The sequence below is a fragment of the Asparagus officinalis genome, chromosome 3, assembly GCF_001876935.1.
Source record: "Asparagus officinalis chromosome 3, Aspof.V1, whole genome shotgun sequence".
In the NCBI taxonomy this organism is placed as follows: domain Eukaryota; kingdom Viridiplantae; phylum Streptophyta; class Magnoliopsida; order Asparagales; family Asparagaceae; genus Asparagus; species Asparagus officinalis.
The window spans coordinates 97,104,786-97,125,480 of NC_033796.1; the positions used below are offsets into that span (position 1 = coordinate 97,104,786).

Sequence of the window (20,695 nt, forward strand, 5' to 3'; positions counted from 1 at the left end):
GACTCTTCCTGTCAAGATTTTTTGAAGAGGATACAGAAGTTTCCATCCATACCCTTCTCGCCACTAAGCAGAAGAAGAGGGAATCCGTCAAAGCCTTCGTCAAAAGGTTCCGAACCATGGCTCTTCGGTGTTCGTCAGGTATGACACGGTCTACTTTAGTAGAGACCTGTCGACACAACTTGCAGACCGACATCCTAGCCCGAATCGGAGTTGCAGAATGTCGTTCTTGGAGACAACTAATCTCTCAAGGTGAACAAGCTCAAAAGATTATTGCCAGGATCAAAGCTGAAGAACAAAGTAGGCAGGATCAACCTGAGCAATCGGACCAAGCCCAACCTTCTCCTGAGCAATCGGACCAAGCCCAATCTCCTCAGTCAGAAGGGGAAGATACTACGACCACTGAAGCTAATCCTCTTCAGTAGGATGTCGGGTCTCCAATAACTATCATGTTAACAATTACCTCTGATAGTCAAACTCATTAGATAATGACCTACTCCTTTTTCCCCCTGCACTTGTTCAAGACTGGGGGTTGGTTTATTTGTAGTTCATTGGATTATGAGTAATAAAGTTTCTGAGTTGTTATGTTTAATAGAATACCTCTGTCAACCACAAAATCTACCAAAACTATCACGTTAACAGTTACCTCTGATAGTCCATCAATCTGCCAATCATCTTCAATAGGATGGTAGGTCCACAAAACTATCACGTTAACAGTTACATCTGATAGTCCATTAATCTGCCAATCCACTTCAATAGGAGGGCAGGTCCACAAAACTATTATGTTAACAGTTACCTCTGATAGTCTATCAATCTGTCAATCCTCCTCAATAAAATGACAGGTCCATAAATCTATCACGTTAATAGTTACCTCTGATAGTCTATCAATCTGCCAATCCTCCTCAATAGGATGACAGGTCCATAAATCTATCACGTTAACAGTTACCTCTGATAGTCTATCAATATGCTAATCCTCTTCAATAGGATAACAGGTCCATAAATCTATCACGTTAACAGTTACCTCTGATAGTCAAACTCATCAGATAATGGCTTATCAGGCGATGTGCCTCTATTCCGACTTCATGGATAGTGCCCCACTAGGCGATGTGCCTTGTCTACCTCTTTTTCTTCCCCTGCTAAGTCTTAATCAAGACTGGGGGTTGGTTACTTGGAATCCATTGGATTAAGAGTAACGAATCTTTCACATCGTCGAGTTAACATTACACTTCTGACGATCATCATCCCCACAGAGTATGCATTCAACTTGCATCACTCCCAATTTGTCACGTTAACAATATACCTCTGATAACAATCAACTTATCAATCCTTGACAATAGGATTATAAGTCCTCAAAATTGCTCAAATCGCAATCTTCCCTAGAAAGACGCTAAGTCTTCAAAATCTTGTTCAAATCACAAGCATCAAAATTTATCGCTTTTGATGATAAACTCATTTAGCATGTTTCCCCAGCGAGATGCTAATTCCTAAAATCTTGTGCAAGTCACAAGAACACATTCCTGTCAAGTTAACATCAAACCTCTGACAAAATCCACTTATCAATCCTCGTTAATAGGATGATAAGTCCACAAAGTTACTCCAATCGCAACACATTCCTGTCACGTTAACAATATACCTCTGACAACAATCCACTTATCAATCCTCGTCAATAGGATGATAAGTCTCCAAAGTTGCTCCAATCGCAACACAAACTCTCGTCACGTTAACACTAAACCTCTGATAACCCACTTATCAATCCTCTTTAATAGGATGATAAGTCCACAAAGTTGCTCCAATCGCAATACATTCCTGTCACGTTAACAATATACCTCTGATAACAATCCACTTATCAATCCTCTTCAATAGGATGATAAGTCCACGAAGTTGCTTCGATCGCAACACATTCCTATCACGTTAACATCATACCTCTGACAACCCACTTATCAATTATCTTCAATAGGATGATAAGTCCACAAAGTTGCTCCGATCGCAACACATTCCTGTCACGTTAACATTATACCTCTGATAATCCACTTATCAATCCTCGTCAATAGGGTGATAAGTCTCCAAAGTTGCTCCAATCGTAACACAAATTTCTGTCATGTTAACATCATACCTCTGACAAAATCAAATTATCGACTCTCTTCAATAGAACGATAGGTCCACAAACCTGTCATGTTAACACCAAACCTCTGACAATCCACTTATCAACTCTCCCTAATAGAGCGATAGGTCCTCAAACTTGCTCTGATCGTAATATTCTTCTTGTTAGGGTAACATCATACCTCTGACAAAATTAACTTATCGACTCTCCTTAATAGAGCGATAGGTCCATAAATTTTAGTCAAGTTAACATCACACCTCTGATGATCAAACCAACTTATCGACTCTCTTCAATAGGGCGATAAGCTCATAAAATACTGTTAGGTTAACATCACACCTCTAATAGTCAAATCCCCCAATGAACTTGTTAATCTCTTTTCAACAAGAATAGCAAGTTTTTATTATAAAATCCCTAGCAGATTAAATATTTTCTGGAATTATCCTAGTGATAATAAAGAAAATTTCTGAATTTCACTCTAAGTGAAAATTCATGACAAGTTAATATTATACCTCTGGCGCTTCCTGTTAGGAATCTTAACCTCAAGATTAGTTTATTTTGATGATAACAAATATTATATGTTGTGTGTATTATATGCTAATATTTGTTTTGCAGTATCAGAGCTATATCAACAATTATATTCAAAGAGATACTCAAGATATAGATGAGTTCAAGGCAAAATGAAGCAAAGAAGAAGATATATTTTATTGTCTAAATGTAATTTTATATTTTCTTTGCTTAGAAATTTGTACAAGCCTTGATCACTCACACACATGCACACACATAGTGTTAGAACACACTAACACATACTTAGTGTGTTGGTTAATAATAGAAATCCCCTATGTTAGCCATTAGAGTTTATAGATATTGAGTGGGTCTTAAAATATTTCATTTACACCACATAACAATTAGAATCTGGAAAAACTCAAAAGACCAAAGTTGTAGGTCTCTTCAACAGCTTTCCAACAAATCTTAAATCACCTTATTCCGATATCGGATGAGAAAGTTACAGCCCAAATACTGAAAAGAAAATTTTAGAATCTGTGAGTTTACAGTGTAGTCGACTACTATGCCTTATAGTCGACTACTAAGCAATTTTCTGACTTCACAGAGTCTGTTTAGACTCAATGTAGTCGACTACTATGACTTGTAGTCGACTACAGATACAGTTTTTCCAGATTTTAGGTTTTAAATAAGTGACTATTTATAGCCGTTTTGTGGACGTTAATTGGGTTTAAAATTATGTCATTTCAGAGGCTATAAATAGGTTTAAACATCAGAAAACAATAACTAAGTTTTGCACTTATAAGATTCACATATTGTGCAAATTAACTCTCTAAACTTTAGTTTTTCAATCTATTTTTCTATAAAAGAGAGTTTCTGATATTACCTTTGTTCCTATCATTCTTAGAGCTTGTTTAGACAATATTCAGAGAGTTAAAAAGATTGATAAGCCACTGTTATACATTCACATCTATATCAAGGCTTATAGGATTGGAATTGTACATTACTTCAAAGAAATATTCTCTCGGTTTATGAGAGGGGTTGATCTCTTGGTCTAGAGATCGGTGTGACGATTGGCATGGTCTTGTCAATTGGGTTTGTAATTTGCATGGTCTTACAAATTGGTCAGGTTTGCTTTTGATTTTGTAATATTTCAAAATCATAGTGGAAACTCTCAAGAGGGATTTTCTTGGGGACTGGATGTACACCGGGGAGGTGGAACCAGTATACATGCTTGTGTTTGTGATATTTATTTTCTGAGATTGTCATTCTTTCTTTGCAATTTATAATCTACTTTGCAAACTCACACTCTAGTGTTTAAGTGTAAAACTTCCGCAGATTTTTATAAGAGCGTATTCTATTCTTAAGGGTCACGATCCTACACTTGGTATACATAAGCAAAAATAGGACCCTATACTTCCAACCCGAGACTTGAAACAGATGAGCTAAAGACAAGTCTCAAAGACTTAGTCAAAAATACACGGAAGCCACTTCCATGTCTTAAGTCAAAACGCTGAGGTCAACCCGCGATGCAAAAACCAAATGCTTAGTCAGACCCGTGATGCAAAAACCAAACGCGGAGGTCAGACGCTGAGGTCAGACCCGCGATGCAAAAAACCGAACGCCGAGGTCACACCCGTGTTCCAAATTCAACATGCAAGGGTGAGACCCGCGTCTCAAGTTCAAAACGTAGGGATATACCCCAACATTCCAGAAGCAGGATTATGGCGCATAACTTTACACAGGTCCTACATGGTAAATCCCTTCAACCAAGATACCTTCGAAGCGAGTGCAGAGAACGACTCCTTTACAACAAGGAATCAACAGCTCCAGGATCAGAGTTGAGATCCAAAGTATTCTGAAAATTCGTCCCAGTCAACCGTGAACTTTCAAAAACTTTGGAGGGGGTTCTGTAGGCTGTCTAAAAATCACAATAGATAGCTTATCCCCCATCAAACACCGATGATGGAAGTTACAATCTGACGACTTCCAGAAGGCTACAATTTGAAGACTTTCACGTAGATCGCTGAAGGTTACAATCTGACGACCTTCACGACAACCGATGAGAGCTCTAGTTCATCAGCATTCACAATCAACATTGGGAGTTACAATCTGACGACTCTCATATTCTCAAGGAGCCAAGACGAAGATTACAAGACAATGATCTTTGCAAACGCTATGACAAAAGAGATTACTTGTTGATAATCTCTTCGAAGCAAGACGCGGAACTCATCACCACGCTCTAAGACCAAAACACAGAGGTCATCCCTGCGCATCAACACCAAAACACGGAGGTCTTCCCCGTGTGTCAACATTAAAACGCTGGGGTCGGACCCACATTGCAATATTAAAACACTGGGGTCGGACCCACGTTGCAACATCAAAACGCCGGAGTCGAACCTGTGTTGCAACATCAAAACGCTAGGGTCAGACCCACGTTTTTGTGTTTGACTGGTTCAAACAAAACCTGAACGGTTTTAAAACCGTATCTCCACTTAATGGGGACGGTTACACCCTGTTATTGAGCCATTTTAGAGGGAATTACACCCCTTAAACCCATGAACATTTCTAAAACTGTTTTCCATGATTGGAGGGCGGTTACACCCCACTTAGGAGTGATTTAAGGGGTAGTTACACCCCCTTAATCCTCTATAAATAACTGAAAATCAATTCAGTTCAGGGGTCGAGCAGAGGGGATTTGGCTCTCGGTTTGGCAACAACAGAAGAGATCCTTGGGCAGGCTTTTGAGGAGATCGGCTGGAGAGAAACTTGGCAACAAGGAGATCTTTAAGCATCCCTGAGCAACGGCTTTTATCCTTGGCTTATCAACCGAACTTTCGGTTCAAATCAACTCTTTTTCAAGAGTTCAAACTCGATCAGAGTTATCAACTCATCAAGAGTTTTAAACTTGCCATGCAAGTTCTCCACAACGTCAAATCATGAGGAGAAGACATCGTTCTAGTGAATCAAGACGGTCGGATAGTCAACGGAGAGCAAATTCGACGCAAGCAATCGAAGGAAGCACTCCATCGCTACCGAGAAGAACCCAGTTTTAAACAAAGGGGAGAATCAAATTCATTCTCCTCTCTTTTGTAATCAAATTGTAACCAGGATCGAAGGAATACAAGTCAAATTTCTTTCATTCTCTTTATTGCAATTTTTTTTCAACAAACATCTATCTCTACCGAAGTCTTATGAGAACCTGGTGCAAACACTGATGCTTGTGGGAGACAATTTAACGATGGATGAGACTAGAACGGTGCTTCTAGCGGATAACCTTCGGAAGATTGCAACCAGTGACATGACTACTAGTCGTAGCAAAGAACAAGCGTAGGGATTGTTTGCTAGAGGAAGGAGCAATGGGCGAGAAAAAGACAAGAGAGAAAAGTCTAGATCTAAATCAAGACCTCTTGCTGAAGAGCGTGTTTTAAATCCGGTGAAGTTGGGCATTTCAAGGTTGACTGTCCAAATAAGAGAGTAGGTGGGAAGAAGAAGAATAACAAGACTGAGAGGAGAGAATGCAAGGAAGAAGTGAGCTATGTTTTAGAGGATCGCGAAAAAGAATGTTATGTCGTTACGGGTGGCGAGGATATCTCCGGGAAGTGGATTCTTGATTTAGGTTTCTCTTACCACATGTGCCCAAATAGGAAGTGGTTTACTACATATAGAAGCATTAATGGTAGAACCATATTACTGGGGAATAATCATGCTTGTAAAATGGCGGGGCTAGGTAATATCAAGATCAAGATGAATGATGGAGTGGTCCGAACCTTGACGAATGTGAGGCATGTTCGTGACTTGCGGAAGAATCTTATCTCAATTGGTGCATTGGACTCCGGTGATTGCAGGATTATTATAGAGAACGAAGTGAAGAGGGTTGTTCGGTATTCCTTTGTAGTGATAAAGGGCGTTTGTCATGGTAATTTATATACTCTCTCAGGTACGACGGTGATGAGAGATGTAGCTGTTGGAACTGAAGGAAGTGGTGGAGATCCATGTGAGCACACACGATTATGGCATAGACGGCTTGGGCACATGTCAGAGAAGGGTCTGGATCTGCTTGGTAAGGAGGGTTTGCTGAAGAATCTGAAGAAATTATGCATGGATTTTTGCGAGGATTGTGTGTACGAGAAGGCGCGTAGGGTCTAGTTTCTGAGGAGCAAGCACAAGAAAAAAGGTATTCTAGATTATGTGCACATGGATGTTTGGGGTCCGGCTCAGACTACTTCCAATGGAGGTTCTAGATATTTTGTCTCATTCATAGATGATCATTCGAGGTATGCTTGGGTTTATTTTCTGAAGCATAAGAATGAGGTATTCGAGACATTTAAGAAGTGGAAGGTGATGGTTGAGAATAGGACTAGGAAGAAGTTGAAGACACTAAGATCTGACAATGGTACATAGTATACAAATGGTGCCTTCAAGGAGTTCTGTGATCAGGAGGGCATTGTCAGACACTGGACAGTTAGATCTACACCACAGCAGAATAGGGTCGCGGAGAGGCTGAACCGAACACTGCGGGAGAAAGCAGTGAGTATGCGATATTATGCTGGTTTGGGCAAAGAATGGTGGGCAGAGTCGATTGCTACAGCTTGCTATATTGTGAACCGATCTCCACATTCTACACTGGATGGTGATACACCCAATAGGGTATGGTCAGGGGAGCATGCAGATTATAAGAGGCTTTAGATTTTCGGGTGTACCAGCTACTATCACGTCAACAAGGAAAAGCTTGACGCGAGGGTCAGGAAGGCAATTTTCTTGGGGTATGCAAAGGGTGTAAAAGGCTATCACCTTTGGTGTACAGAAGATTCGAAGTTCTTGATCAGCAGGGATGTTATCTTTGATAAGAAATCTATGATTGCTAGGACGCCCAAGGATGATGGTGTTAGGACTGTTGAGACTTAAAAATCTCAGGTTATTAAAATAGAACCTAAAGACCAATCGGATTCTAGTCATGTTCAAGTGGAAAATCAGGTAGATGATGAGCTTGAGCAGGAGAAAGTTCAGGAGAATACATAAGCACTACAACAACAACAGCTCGAGGATAGTTTAGCTTCCACTAGGCCAAGGCGAGCATACAAGCAGGTACTGAAGATGGGGGCAGATCAACCCCTGAAGCACTATGGACATGTTAATTTGGTAGAATACGCACTCTCGATAGAGGATGATGAGCCGGTCTCCTTCAAGGAAGCCATTCGGAATAGAGATAATGAGAGTTGGTAAGCTGCGATGGAGGAGGAGATAGAATCTCTTCAAAAGAACCAAACATGGGAGGTGGTCGCATTGCCCATAGGAAAAAAAGACATTGGTTGTAAGTGGATGAATAAGGGAAAGGAAGATCCTTTAGAGCTCGGTGGTACAAGGTACAAGGCAAAACTAGTGGCTAAAGGGTTTGCATAAAGGGATGGTGTGGATTATAATGAGATATTTTCTCCGGTGATAAAACACACTTCTATTCGGGTGCTATTGAGTATTGTTGCTCATAGTGATCTTGAGCTGGAACAACTCGATATAAAGACAGTCTTCTTGTACGAAGACTTAGATGAAGAGATCTACATGCATCAACCTGAGGGCTATAAGGTTGAGGACAAGGAGAATCATGTGTGTCGCTTGAGGAAGTCACTCTATTGACTGAAACAATCTCCTCAGCAGTGATACAAGCGATTTGACTCTTTCATGCTGAAGCTTGGGTTTTCCTGAAGTGATTATGATTATTGTGTTTATATTCGGAAGCTTCGTGGAGGTGATTATATCTATCTTCTTTTATATGTGGATGACATGTTTATTGCTTCGAAGAGCAATGTGAAGATAGATAGGCTGAAATCTCAACTTGGTAAAGAGTTCGAGATGAAGAACATGGGCGCTGTAAGGAAAATACTGGAAATGGAGATTAGAAGAGAGCAGACGAATCAACGATTGTTCCTGAGCCAGAAGGGCTACATAGAGTGGGTGATCGCGAGGTTCAGAATGCAAAGTGCAAAGTCGGTGGAGACTCTATTGGCTCCACACTTCAGGCTTTCAGGAAAACAATCTTCCACTACAGTGAAAGAGAAGGCAAATATGGAGCGTGTTCCTTATGCTAGTGCAGTTAGCAGTTTGATATACGCCATGGTGTGTACACGTACATATATTTTACAGGCGGTCAGTGTAGTTAGTAGATTCATGACGAATCCGGGAAAGGTGCACTGGGAAACAATAAAGTGGGGCCTGAGTTACTTGAAGGGTACTGTAGATACATGTCTATGATTTGGTGGAGATACGTGTCAGATTGACGGCTTTGTGGATTCGGATTATGAGGGCGATCTAGATAGATGTCAGTCTACTACTGGTTATGTATTCAGGATACATGGAGCTCCAGTTAGTTGGCGATTGATGTTGCAGGCTACAGTGGCACTTTATACTATAGAAGCCGAGTACATGGCCATGGCGGAGGGAGTGAAGGAAGCATTGTGGTTGTGGGATCTTCTAGACGATTTGGGGATTGAGCAGGAGAACGTGAACTTATGGTGCGACAGTCAGAGTGTGATTCACTTGGCGAAGAATCAAGTTCATCATGCTCGTACTAAGCATATCGATGTCAGATATCATTTCTTGCAGGATGTCATAGAGGAAGGCGATATTTCTCTCATGAAGGTGCATACGAATGAGAATCCTGCGGACATGTTAACCAAGGTGGTCATAGGTAACAAGTTTAAGCATATGAATGAGAATACCGCGGCTGCCTACGTACCCTCCACCGGGATCAAGCTAACCGTAGTTTAGGATTTGTACCCTCCACCGGGATCAAGCTAACCATAGTTCAGAGCGATGATGGGGTAAGTTGGAGACTATATGGAGAAAAAAAAAATCCTAAACTACGGTTAGCTTGATCCTGATGGAGGGTACGTAGGCAGCCACGATAAAGTGGCACAACTGGTTTGGCCTGGCTTGGCCTGGCTTGGCCTAGTTTTGTGTTTCAGATCTCTCTAGTGACGTTCGCGGTGTTCTTCTGGTGTTCGTCTAAAATTTGAGGTTTATCAAATAATGTACGAGGTGGAGAATTGTGAACAAACCTAAGCATGCCCACAAAGAGAAGGCCCACCGACATGTTCTCAACTATAAATATGAACATGTCGGCTAGATTTTTTGTGCGTGGGAAAAATTGCAGAGTTCTTTTTTTTAGCTGCAGTAGGGGAAAACACAGAGAAAGAGAAAAATACAAGGGCTTTGTTTTTGGCTGCAGAGGAAAAATAGAAGGTTTTTTGGCGGCGGCTAAAGAGTTTTTAGATCTGAGATCTTGAGGAGAAAGGTGAGAGCTTTAGAGAGATTTTACAAGAAAGAGGTCAATTTCTTTTGGGTAAAAATCAAAGCTTCTTTCTTTGTGACGAGCTTGTAGGTTGTACAAGTTGTCAATGTTCTCCTCATAGTAGAATCTCCCCTCACCCCTCCTGTGGACGTAGGAAAATTTGCCAAACCACGTAAATCTCATGTTTTTACTATTTTCTAGGTGTTGGCTATTGCTTGTAGGTTCCCTCGACAAGTCAGTTCTACAACTAATAAGAGGAACAGCGTATATTTCACTTTGTTAAGACATTTCACTTTCTATTCTTGTTTTCTTTGTGAAACGGGAATATAGAGGTTGGCTTGAGCTTTTGTTAAAATAAAAGCCAGGGCTTTCTTTTGGGTTATATCACTTCCGCGGCGTGAGAGCGTGACTCTGCGCCCAACACAAACTGGTCACTAACAGTCAGGTAACCTTGGTTATACCCTTGACCGTTTGTGTCCAATTGAGAGAATACGCCTTGATCCAAGTTCAATCCTCCATTAGAGCACTGGTCTATGATCCTAACAGTGGTTTGTGCTCTCGTTGCTTGGTTGGTCACCTGCATAGCATTGCGACACATTAAATCAGACTAGAATTATCTCCAAAAAGTCATCAATTTGTAGTTACAATTCGAAGTTTGTCAATCTTGTTTAATAAGGCACAGTGTTTGTAATTTTCTTGATTATGTTCGAGTATCTGACATCATGTAATCTTAGTCAAAAAGAGAGGGGAAAACGTCAAAAGAGTGAGTCGCGCTAAGTTCAAATTACATTATTGTTACAGTTTCTTTTGTTGGAATATCAAATTAAAATGTTAGAATAAATAAGGTTAATAGCATGAGTTTTAAAAGTGCAATGGTCATAAGTTTAGAAGGGGAAGAGACATAGGTTATGGAAGAATAAGAGTTACTCACTCCTTTATGATATTTTATCTTTATGATATTAAAAGAGGAGTTTAATTTGTAACTATTGGTATGCCTTTACGTTTTGTTTTTGAAGCCTATATAAAGGGCTATTGTAATCCTTATTTCATCAAGAAAAAATTAAAGAAATAAAAGTAAGTTCTTTGTCTTTATTTGGGAGAGTTCTAAGTTCGTAAACTTAAGAGTCAACAGTGGTATCAGAGCCACTTGATCCAATTTTCCCATTCTCTCTTCTTCTCATGTCTACCATAAATAATCTTGTAAATCCTCAAGTGCCCAAATTATCGAAAGATAACTATGAGAGTTGGTCAATCCAAATGAGAGCCTTATTTGGTTCTCAAGAGTTGTGGGAGCTGATCGTTGATGGGTTCACGGAACCTACACCAGAAGTAGAAGCTACCTACACCGCCAAAGAGAAGAAGGCTCTCAGAGAGTAAAGAAAGAAGAATAGCAAGACTCGTTTTCTACTCTATCAAGGGTTGGACGAGCCTACCTTTGAGAGAGTTGTCAAAGAAACAACGAGCAAGGAGGCATGGGAAATCCTTACTACCATCTACAAAGGTGTCGACCGGGTGAAGCGAATTCGCCTCCAAACTTTGAGGGACGATCTTGAAGTCGCTCAAATGAAAGATGAAGAAAAAAATCTCTGATTATTATTCACGTTTAATTCTAATTGTGAATAAAATGAGGAGAAATGGAGAGGAGATGGAGGACATTCAAGTGATGGAAAAGTTGCACCGATCTCTCAAATCAAAATTCGAGCACGTGGTGGCGGCAATTGAGGAGTCAAAGAATTTGGAGGAGATATCAATAGAGGAGCTCTTAGGATCTCTCTAAGTTCATGAACAACGAATGCAAAAGAAGGTTAGTTCCATAGTTTTGGAACAAGTACTAAAGTTAACATTGACTCTAAGTAATCAAGGCTCACAAGGTAAAGGTCGTGGTCATGGTCGTGGTAGAGGCAGGGGACGTGGTCCCCAACAGCAAAACCACTCAAAATCAAGTAGTGACCCAAAGCTTTAGAGGACGAGGATGAAGCAATCATGGAAGATCCACACCTAGGCATGGAAACAACAAGAATATTCAGTACTATAACTATCACAAGTTTGTGCACTATGCTTCAGATTATTGGCACAAAACTAACGACCAAACCAATCTTGCCGAAGCAACAAATGATGTGGGTAACAACTCTATGCTTCTTCTTGCTAATGATGATTCAAGTGTTGAGAATGATGCTTGGTACCTTGACTCAGGTGCTAGCAACCACATGTGCGGGAAGAAAGAACTTTTCATGGAACTCACAGAAGGAGTTCATGGAAGCGTGAGCCTCAGAGATTATTCAAAACTCACGGTTGAAGGCAATATTTCCGATGGTAAGCCCAAGTATATTTCCGATGTTTACTATATTCCTAACATGAAAAGTAATATTCTTAGCATCGGTCAATTACTCGGAAAGGGATACAAAGTACATATGGAGAACAATCATCTTTGGTTGAAAAATACAAATGGAGGCCTCATAGTTTGTGTTAAGATGACAAGGAACCGCATGTTTTCCTTGCATTTAAACAAGAAAGTCGACAAGTGTTTTCAAGGACTCATGGAGAATGAGTCATGAAGGTGGCATCTTCGCTTCGGCCATCTAAAGTTTAGCGGCCTGAAGTTACTGTCTACAGCTAGCATGGTACGAGGTCTACCAATAATCGATCCACCAAATCATATTTGTGAAGGTTGTGCAATTAGCAAGCATCCACGACTTCCTTTTCCCAGTGGAAAATTATGGAGAGCAAAGGCACAATTGCAACTTGTTCACACCGACATCTGCGAACCGATCGATCCCGTCTCTTTGGGAGGTAATAGATATTTTATAACCTTCATTGATGACTTAAGTAGAAAGTTGTGGGTGTACACTCTTAAAGAAAAATCTTCTATCTTTACTACATTCAAGAATTTTAAAGCTTTAGTTGAAGCGGAGAGCGACCACAAGCTAAAAATTCTTCGATCTGACCGAGGTGGTGAGTACACCTCAAATTTATTTTAATAATATTACAGGGAGCAAGATATAAAGAGATAGTTTACTACTGCCTACACACTATAGTAAAATAGCATTGCAGAAAGAAAGAACCGGGCCATCCTCAACATGACAAGAACCATGCTCAAAGAAAAGGGATTGCCAAAGCAGTTCTGGACAGAAGCCGTAGTGTGCTCAACTTATTTACTCAACCGATGTCCCACAAAGATAGTGAAGAACATGACACCTCAAGAGGTATGGAGCGGTTACACGCCTAGTGTGGCACACCTATGAATTTTTGGGTGTGTTGCATATGCTCAAATACCTGAAGTCAAAAGGAAGAAGTTTGATAATCATGGTGAAAAATGTATTTTCTTCGGATATAGGGAGGAGTCAAAGGCATACAAGCTCTCAATCCACTAAGCAAGAAACTAGTTGTTAGTAGAGACGTTGTCTTCAATGAAGAAGAAGCATGGAACTGGAGCAATGAAGAGACTACCAAAGATCAACCCATGGTGGATGAACCTGATGAGTCTCTACATGAGGTACCAACACTAGCTACGCCACCATCTCCTCCACATTCTACACCCTCTCATGCAATAGGTTCTCCATCTTCTGGGGAAGGTAGTAGCAGCAGATCTACTGTGCAACGAGGTCCCATCAAAATGAGAAGCCTCAGGGAGATCTATGAGCAGATAGAAGAAGACGAAGAGTTAAATCTCTTCTGCTTATATGTTGGTCGTGAACCTCTCACCTTCTAAGAAGTCGTAAAAAAAGATTGTTGGTGAACAACAATGGAGGAGGAGATCCACGCCATCCAAAAGAATGACACTTGGGAGTTGACAACACTTCCACAAAATCACAAGGCAATAGGGGTCAAGTGGGTGTACAAGATCAAGCGCACAACAAATGGTAAAGTTGATCGGTACAAGGCGAGGCTTGTAGCGAAAGGTTACAAACAAAAGTACGGCATCGACTATGAAGAAGTCTTTGCTCCGGTTGCTCGACTGGATATGGTGAGACTATTAATTTTACTTGCACCTCATCACAGGTGGAATATATATCATTTGGATGTCAAGTCAGCATTCCTTAATGGCGTTATTGAGGAAGAGGTGTACATGCAACAACCAGAAGGCTTTCTTATGAAAGGGCAAGAAGACAAAGTGTACCATTTGAAGAAAGCCTTGTATGGCTTAAAGCAGGCACCACGGGCGTGGAACGCCCAAATTGATGGCTATGTTCATCAAAATGGCTTTATTAAATGTCCCTATGAACATGCCATCTACATGAAGAGGAACCATAAAGGCGAATTTCTAATAATTTGTCTTTATGTTGATGATTTATTGTACACAAGGAAGCAGTACCGAGATGCTTGCTGAATTCAAGACGGCAATGTTCAATGAATTTGAGATGACGGACAATGGATTGATGTCCTATTTTCTTGGCATTGAAGTAAAGCAGCAATAAGAGGGGATTTTTATATCCCAGAATAAGTACATGAAAGAGATCTTAGAGAAGTTCAAGATGAATGAATGCAACCCTGTGAACACCCCAGTAGCCCTTAGAATGAAGCTCTCAAGAGAAGGAGAAGGACGTTTTGTGGATTCAATTCTTTTCAAAAGTCTAGTTGGCAGCCTGAGATACTTGATGATCAGAAGGCCCGATATTACTTATGGAGTCGGACTTGTGAGTCGCTACATGGAGACACCGAAGGAGGCTCACTGGCTAGCTGTAAAGAGGATACTAATGTATATCAAAGACACACTCAACCTGGATCTCTTCTATGCATATGATTAAAATGCACAACTAGTTGGTTACTCAGATAGTGACTGGGGAGGTGACCAAGAGGAGAAGAAAAGAACCACAGGCTATGTCTTCTATCTTGGGTCAACTACATTTTCATGGACCTCAAAGAAGCAAGGAGTTGTGGCCTTATCTTCATGTGAAGCAGAGTATGTGGCGGCTGCATCTACAGTATGTGAAGTAATTTGGTTGTGAAACATATTAAAGGAATTGGATCATCCACAAGAATACTCGACCGTAATTTTTGTGGATAACAAATCAGCCATCCAGCTTGCAAAGAACTCAGCACATCATGGGAGGAGAAAACACATAGATACACGGTTTTATTTTATCAGAGACCATGTAAAGCTGAAAACCGTTGAACTGAAGCATTATCACACCACTGAACAAGTAGCAGACATATTCACCAAGCTCAGGTGAAACTTTCATGAGGCTAAGAGACATGCTTGACATAAAGACATTTTGATTTGAAGGGGCGTGTTGGAATATTAAATTAAAATGTTAGAATAAATGAGGTTAATAGCATGAGTTTTAGAAGTACAATGGTCATAAGTTTAGAAGGGGAAGAGACATAGTTTATGGAAGAATAAGAGTTACTCACTCCTTTATGATATTTTATTTTTACGATATTAAAAGAGGAGTTTAATTTGTGACTATTTGTATACCTATACGTTTTGTTTTTGAAGCCTATATAAAGGGCTATTGTAATCCTTATCTCATCAAGAAAAAAATAAAAAAATAAAAGTAAGTTCTTTGTCTTCATTTGGGAGAGTTCTAGGTTCGTAAACTTAAGAGTCAACATCTTTTTCCTCCAGATGACAAAAATCTAATTATGCTTGTGTGATCTTTCCTCTTGCATTTCCATGACAAAATTATGCGCACAACATGAGCTTAGAACTTCTTTTCAGATCTTCTTTTCGATATAACTGCAACAATGAATTTAAAAAATACCATTATATTCAATCTTGCCGACTTATATATGTCTTATATTTACATATTATGTTATCCAGCCATGTGTTTATTTGGATCTTAAACTACGTACTAACAGAAACTTTGGTAAGCATTGCATGGGGCCAAACTGAAGTGTACCGTACAATTCTGTCTGTGTTGGTGGAGGTACCCTCTGCAGTGTTCAACAACGCTGGCGGAAATTTCTATCCGTACTGTGACAACAAAGATAGAAAAACAAACCTCGTCTATGTTGAGACCTTTTCTACCGGTGTATGTTAGAAAGAAGTAATACAGAACAATGTCCATCGATCTCTTACCCGTAGGCACTTCCCACATAAAGCCTGGCCATGGGGCCCGGCGGGCCCGTAGAACGCAGTCCACCCGTACTTCTTCCCCCACCACAGCGGCTTATTCGCATCCGAAGTTGCACAATATGCAGAAACTACGTTAAGGTTCCAGTTGAGTTGTTTTGTGAAGGATAGTAGTAGTTGTATGTCGCGTGAACATTCGAAGCCTGCTGAGCACACGTTGAAGAAGCGAGGCCAAGCACGACAACTACAAGAAGACTCACGTGAAGGATATAGTAGTAGTTGTATGTCGCGTGAGCATTCGAAGCCTGCTGAGCACACGTTGAAGAAGCGAGGCCAAGCGCGACAACCACAAGAAGACTCACTCTCTCCATCGAAAACTCTTCAATTTGATTCTGTTTTGTGTTTGAGAGAAGAAGAAGGTTCTATTTATAGAATGGAATTATTCATGTGGAATGTTATTGAGTGTATTTAGATGGTGGCTTGTGTATGTAGCTTGGCTGCTTTGCTGGTGATCAGCGGTTATGTACGCATGGCTGCTGTGTTGAATGGCCCAGTACTTCTCAGGAGAGGCAACTTAAACCTATTAAGCTCTAGATTTTAAATCTAGAATCGACCATAATTAGCAGCGTAAACTTTTATGATATCGGTCTAATAGAACTGGATAAAATTTTAAGGCGTTAGTCAATTAGAACTGGTATGAAAATTAGAAGCAGTTACTTATAAGTATCCTAGATCCCGCAATATGTAGAAAAAACATGAGATTTGTTAGTGTGTGAGTTTGCTTCCTTGCGTGAGAGATTCATCGTATGTGTTATGGTGTTTTCAGTCGCCAAAGTACAGCCATTTGCTAGCAATGGACAAGTGTCCCCTTGCATGCACCGCTCAAGTCAAATTGACGGTCAGGACCACTAAGAATCCCGACTTAGCTGACTCACCAAGTCGACATCTCCTTAGATCGACTTGAAGGGTGGTACTTATCTGTTCTCATGTAGAAGATGACTCGGTACGAGGCTACTTGACCAGTTATTTGACGCCTCGTGGGGTCGACTCGAAAGACATTACTTCTCGGCCAAGCCAAAGGACGACTTCAACCTCGAGCCTTCCTCGCTAATAACGCGTCGACGTCACATTTAATGCTTGGCTAGCACCATCATGCCTCTCGCCCCGATACTCTTCATGACTTATCGAACCACGTCGGCACCGCTACGTCCCCGATCACTTCACATTAAATGCTGAGGTGACCTCTCTTCTCTACTCATCGACCGACACCTATAAAATAGGTGTTGATATAGCCATCAGGCTATACTTGTTTGCCGTCATCCTGTGCTCGGCCGAGATTACCATTATACGCTTTTTACACCATTATAAATAGATGTACTATTCTAATTTTCTAGGGGGGTTTCCAAGCTATATCGGCAAATTATACTGCACTACACTTCACATAGTTCTTCATTTTTCCACTCAAGTCCACCAACTGACTTGATCGTCGGATGAACCACATGGGAACTAGTCCCCGTCCTCTCACTAGTTGCTACTTGTGCAGGCTGAAGCTTTTCAACTCAAGACCAGATATTCGGAGAAGTGAGCGCCCCCGAATAAACCTCACTCCCATATTATTATATGTTTGATTATTATCATCAACAGTTTGGCACCCACCATGGAGCCTTCTTTCTTTTTTGAGCAAGTATGTCTAATTCTGAGTATAGGGATGATTATTCTTACCCTGAAGGACTACACCAGAGCTACGTTACTCAATCTCAGTTTGAAGAAACAACTGAATAGATCTCTCAATCCCTCAAATATCAACTCACTATCTTCACCAGCGACCTCCTCAGCCAGCTCCCACAGCCGCAACAAGCTACTTCCCCAGCCCCCCTGTCTTCTAAAGATCGGCTAAGAGCCCCAGATGGAAGAATCCTGCAACACCCTTCTTAAAAGATATTTTCAATAATCATGTACAAAGTTTCATTCATTATAAATGAAGTCCTTTTGAAACTGACTCTTGTGTCGCACTCTTATGGTACCAAATCTATGTAGGAATCCTAATCCTTTGGTGTCTTTTTAGGATAAACCCAATGCACACCTGCCATTCGGTCGGCTCCCGCATTTACAACTCCACCACCATAGCAGGGCGAAAAGATATTGGCGCCCTCATTAAGTCCAAGGCACGTACCCTAAGATCTTGGTGTCATCTTGAGTAAACCCAAGGCATGGAGCCCAACCTCTGGGTTGTCATTTTGCCGCAAAGATCTAGGCATCCTTATTAAGAGCTAGGCCCCCAACATCCGGGTTGTCATTTTTTGAAAAGATCTAAGCGTCTTCATTAAGACCTAGACATCTAACCTCTGGGTCGTCATTTTGTCAAAAAGCCTAGGCATCATCATTAAGACCTAGGCACCCAACCTTAGAATTGTCATTTTGCTGAAAAGACCTAGAATTGTTCATTAAGACCTAGGCACTTTAACTTGCATGTCTTCCCCGACAAAAGGAGCCCGACATCTCGCTAATAAAAGGCGTAAAACGAGCCAGTCGTCCTGACCCCTCAACACTCGGATCGTCACAACACGATCGACTCACAACAATCAACACTTGTTCTTTTAATCAGAACAAAGTTACAAGCAAACAAAACAAAAATAAGGAATGTGTGGTGACGTTAGCCACATAAAATCTGAAAAGACTTTTCAATTCCCTCATTTAATGCACACCAATGTCTGTCCAAAACTACTCTCATTTCACTCAGACCCGGCCCAAGCAGACTTCAAGCGAAAGGGGCTAACTGTTATGGTGTTTTCAGTCGCCAAATTATGACCCTTTGCTAGCAACGGATAGGTGTCCCCTTGCATGCACCGCTCATGTCAAATTGACGGTCAAGACCACCAAGAATCCCGACTTAGCCGACTCGCCGAGTTGATATCTCCTTAGCTCGACTTAAAGGACAGTATTTGTTGGTTCTCTTATCGAAGACGACTCGCTACGAGCCCACTTGACCAGTTATTCGATGCCTCGTAGGGTCGACTCAAAAGGTGTTACTTCTCAACCAAACCAAAGTACGACTTCAACCTCGAGCCTCCCCCGCTGACTACGCGTCGATGTTACATTTAATGCTTGGCAGGCGCCATCATCCCTCTAGCCCCGATAGTTTTCATGACTCATCGAACCACGTCAGCACCGCCATGCCGCCGATAACTTCACATTAAATGTTGAGGTGACGTCTCCTCCACTCGTCGGCCAACACCTGTAAAATAGGTGTTGACGTAGCCACCAAGCCATACTCGTTTGTCGTCATCCTGTGCTCGGTCAAGATTACCATTATACGCTTTTTCCACCACTATAAATAGAGGTACTATTCTAATTTTCTAAAGGGGGGATTTTTTCAAGCTATTTTTCCAAGCAATATCGACAAATTATACTGCACTACACTTTAGAATTCACGCAATTCTTCACTTTCCCATTCAAATCCACCAACGGACTTGATTGTCGGAGGAATCACGGGGGAACTAGTCTCCGTCCTCTCACGAGTTGCTACTTGTGCAGACTGAATCTACTCAACTTAAAACCAGATATTCGGAGAAGTGAGTGATCCCCTAATTAACCTCACCCCCATATTATTATATGTTTGATTATTAACATCAACAGTATGAATTACTTTTTTGGTTAGAGATTGATGACTTGGGTGTACGATGCCTGAAGGCCAATAGTCAAGCTACATTGTGATGGGCTGGCAAGTATTTGGAAGTTAAAAATCATATAGGAAAACAGGAGACGTGCCACCATGTTTTAAGTTAAATTTGATGATTACGCTGATATAGTATTCTAATTGCACGAAAATAAGTCGATTCAAAATTGATAATTATCGTTAGGCTTTTTTTTCCATGGGGACTACTTAGTAAGGATTGAAAAATGAACCTGAAGCAATTTTATTTTTTTAGTTAGTTAACTGCGGTTATCAAAACTAGAACTGGTCAATATAAGTGTGTTCTATTTTAGTAGAATGGAATTGTTCATATGTACGGTTGGATTTTGATTTGAGTGTGTTAAGTTTGTCTTTTCATTTGAGTGTATGAGTTTGTCTTTTCTTGGTGTGAGATGGTGACTTGTGTGTGGGTTGTCTACTTGTCTGGCTGCTTCATGGAAAAATTAGGACGTCGGCTACTGGTTAAATACTTTTCAAGGATAGAGGTGGTTTAATATCATTGGACTCTGTGTATGTTGCCTGGCAGCTTTGCTGGTGATCTGCAGTTATGTACGCATGGCTGCTGTGTCGAATGATCCAGTACTTCTCAAGGGATGAGGCAACTTGACCCTATTAAACTCTAGGTTTTAAAACTAGAATTGGCGATAATTTGCAGGATAAACTTTTATGATATATGACTAATAGAAATGAGTCTAAGATAAAATTTGAAGGCGTTAGTCCATTAGAACTGGTATAAAAATTAGAAGTGGTCAGTTATAAGTATCCTAGATCCCACAATATGCGGAAAAAAACATGAGATTTGTTGATGCATGAGTTTGCTTGCTTGCGTGAGAGATTCATCGTATGATTTACTTTTTTGGTTTGAAATTAATGACTTGGGTGTGCGATGCCCGAAGGCCAATAGTCAAAGTATTTGGAAGTTCAAATCATATAGGGCCTTCCATAGAAAATAATCATGTAGGAAAGAAGGAGACGTACCCCCACGTTTTTAGTTAAAATTGATGATTACTCTGATTAAATATTCTAATTGCAAGAAAATATGTTGATTCAAATTTGATGACGAGATGCATGTCAAGGTTTCCTTTATCCTTATTATGGTTT

At 40.7% G+C, this 20,695-nt stretch overlaps 1 pseudogene; it reads right to left on the bottom strand.

Moving 5' to 3' along the window:
• Positions 10,267-16,271, bottom strand: LOC109835463 (annotated as a pseudogene).